The sequence below is a fragment of the Aplysia californica genome, unplaced genomic scaffold (assembly GCF_000002075.1).
Source record: "Aplysia californica isolate F4 #8 unplaced genomic scaffold, AplCal3.0 scaffold00927, whole genome shotgun sequence".
Taxonomy (NCBI): Eukaryota; Metazoa; Mollusca; class Gastropoda; order Aplysiida; family Aplysiidae; genus Aplysia; species Aplysia californica.
In genome coordinates this window covers 54,182-57,497 of record NW_004798197.1, presented here as the reverse complement: position 1 = coordinate 57,497, position 3,316 = coordinate 54,182, and the positions used below count along the sequence as shown (strand labels likewise).

The following is a 3,316-nucleotide window of genomic DNA, read 5'->3' as shown; positions in this document are numbered from 1 at the left end:
TGATCCGCTGAGTTTGTACAATATGTCGTCTATGGTGGGCAGCATGAATCGTTCACGCTTCACCGACAGGTTGAGCTTTTTCGGATCTGTGCAGATTCTAACGCTACCAGACCTTTTTCTGACCGGGACCATGGGCGCGCACCAGTCAGTCGGAGCGCTGATCTTCTCAATGACACCTGCGGCTTCCATGCGGTCTAGTTCAACTTTAACTTCGTCCATGAGTGGAATGGGAATCCGACGTGCGACGTTCACGGAGTATGGCTGTGCATCTTCTTTCAAGATGATTTTCAGTGGCTCGCAGCGTATAGGTTGAGGTCTCACATCGCCGAATACGAGGTTGGCAGAGTCTATTCTGTCTCGAGAAATCAGTCCCAGATGAACTGCGGCGTCGCGACTGAGAAGACAGTCGGTGTCGTCGTCAAGTACGAAAACACGGAACGCAAAGTTGCGATTGTTATGCTGCGTAGTTGCGATAAATTCTCCCACGCTCGTTATGACTCCACCAGTACTGCGAAGAACTGCAGACCGTGTTTTCAGCTTTGGACGAGGACTGAGCCGGTTGTAGAGGGCCTTCGACATGATCGAAACATCGGATGTAGCTCTCCCTCCAAGGTTCAGTGTAACGCGCCATGGTGGCTTGCTAACTTCACCGTAGTTTACATCGGTAACGACATTACTGTCTCTGTCAACAGCACCTAAAAAGAACGAAGGAGTTTCCGATTCGGTGATTTCGTTGACATTGCGGCTGCTGCTGCGACAGACTGTTGCGAAGTGATTGCGCTTGCTGCATTTCCTGCAAGTTTTCCCACGCGCTGGGCAATTGTTTTAGGCATGACCTCTTCCACAGTTGCCGCAGTTAGAGAAAGTTGACGGTGATGCATGGCTGCCACTGTGTTGTGAGTGTGTACCTGTTCTTCGGCCGCCTCTACCCCTGGGGTGAGCAGGCGACGAATATCCCCTCTGGCCGTAGCGCACTGAATCTACTGTGACTGCTGCACCTAGCTGACGTTGGCTACTGACCTGACCCTTTACGAGCTCGAAACGGCGGGCTGTTTCGATGGCTGATTTCAAAGTAAGAGTTGCCTCGAGTTGTAAGCGCTGTGACAGTTCATTGTCCAGTACTCCTAGGACGAGTCTATCCCTTATGGTTTCATTTCGGTCCTTAAAGTCTGCATGTTCTGAAAGTTCGTACAGGGCACTAACATATTCTTCTATCGTCTCCCCACTGTTTTGTGCTCGTGCATGAAACTTTGCTCTTTCGTGGATAAGATTCCGCTTGGGGACAAAGTGAGCGTCGAAATTCTCTAAGACAGTGTCAAAGTTGTCCCTAGGATCGTTACCTTGGACGGGAGCAGGGAATGTGAACGTGTTAAATATCTGTTCAGCTTGGCGTCCCATAGCGTAAATTAATGAACTTACTTGAATTTCTCCGGTCTCTGCACTCAGTTTGGTGGCTGTGCGGTATCGTAGCATACGCTGTCGCCACTCGGGCCACTCGTGAGGTTTCGAAAAATCAAATGGCTCAGGAGGCTTGAAATGAGGCATTCTGACACTTGTGACACGTTATCCACTGACTTCTGACACCATGTAATGTTAGTATACACACACGACTGTAAACTGGAGAGACGAACACACACGACAGCAAGCATTCTAGAAATGAGCCCAGGTGTAGTGTCTGACTTTTTATGTTGATCCCCGAAGTGAGTAACATTAACCAAAAGCCCATGGCATACGGGGCGGGGCGCTTACGTCCCGTGATTAAAAAAGAGTAAGGTACAATACGGTGACTACCGTGACATCCCCCTCCAGGGTACTGAGAGTGGATAGGACGTCACCTGACACAGGAGCTCAACTGACTGTTCTTTTTTCTGGGCGTAGATCGATACCAGCACATAATTCAGCAAGTGGAATATTTTGATTTATTTTCTAAAGATACTTCTTCATTCGAGAGGCAGGAAAGGGGAACATAGTTTTGGTGCTGATAAAAACGTTTTCAGAGCGGAATAAGAATGAGATGCCGTCGTCACCCCAGCCGATTCATGGAATTGGTTTGGTATCGTAACCAGGTGGTGGCGTAATTGCTGTTTGAACGGTCCAATGACCTTCCTCTTGGAACTAAGCTTCTGTAATACTCAATACATCATGTTTTCCTCCTCAATTATTATATTATCGATAACACCAGCGTCGCGTCTGCGATGTAGCAGTAAAGCACTCCACCCTATCTAGCTCACTAAAGCCCTCATAGTACGATTCTCGCGAGGTGGGGGGTGGGGGGGGGGACACGTGGATCTCGGTCTTCATGCTGGGATATTGCATCCCTCTCAACCGAGTTGACCATAAAAATCGAGGTCGAAGCCCGCTTCTCAATTCATCTAAATTTTGTCCATATGGACGGCAAACATCTGAAAAAAACCCCAACCCCTTCACTGATTAATTCAGTTTCCTTCATACAAAAGTGGACATAGAGGCAAGAGACTCTGTACATGGGAGAATCCACAGGGAATATATTTCTACAATCAACATAGAATTTTACATAACATTGGTTTTGCTTACAGTCTTCTGCTTAAAAACAACGTTGGCTTCATAGTATTTCTTTTCTACTAATCCCAGGCATGGCTGTGTTTATGTTTTGGCTGTTTTCTGACTGAACGCATTGCAAAGAATTTCTCTTTTTTTGTGAACCTTTTGACTACCCCATCCCCTTTATCTTCTGGGAACATTTATGTCACTTGTGTGATTGGTATTAATTACCTTGTCTGATTCTGCTTCCTGAATAAATGAGGCCTTTGTCAGGCTCTCTGGCATTTGTCCACAACTCAACTCAGCGCAACTTCTGATAGGTTACTTTTCCGTATTTCGATTTTTCAATGAATGTACATCTTCTTAACTCCGTCTTTACCGGTGTCTATGATGTGTCCGATTAGACAGTTCCCTTTTGCACCCAGAAGACCCGAATTCAAATCCCGTGAGGAGATGATTTTTAACGAATATTTTAGTCTTTCAGCTTGGATGTTGTCTCCCTCTTCACACGGGTTGGCCCTTTCAGACAGGGTCAAAGTCCGCCTCCTAAATTATCTAACATTTCGCTCTCTTTATCAAAAATCCCTTCCTCTCTCTCTCCCTCTTTCTCTTCCCCTCTCTCTCCATCTCCCCCCCTCTCTTTTTCTCCTTCTCTTTCTCCATTCTCTTCCCTCTTCTCTTTCTCTCTCTCTCTCTCTCTCTCTCTCTCTCTCTCTCTCTCTCTCTCTCTCGCTCTCTCTCTCTCTCGTTCTCTTTCTCTTCTCTCCTCCTTCTCCTGTTTCTGTCATCTTTCTTT

General features: G+C 46.7%; 1 protein-coding gene across 1 annotated transcript in view; it reads right to left on the bottom strand.

Moving 5' to 3' along the window:
* The window catches only part of LOC101847620 (histone deacetylase 6), a gene marked incomplete at its 3' end in the record, with an annotated part of 29,844 nt that overhangs the window by 25,491 nt on the left and 1,037 nt on the right, over positions 1-3,316 (bottom strand).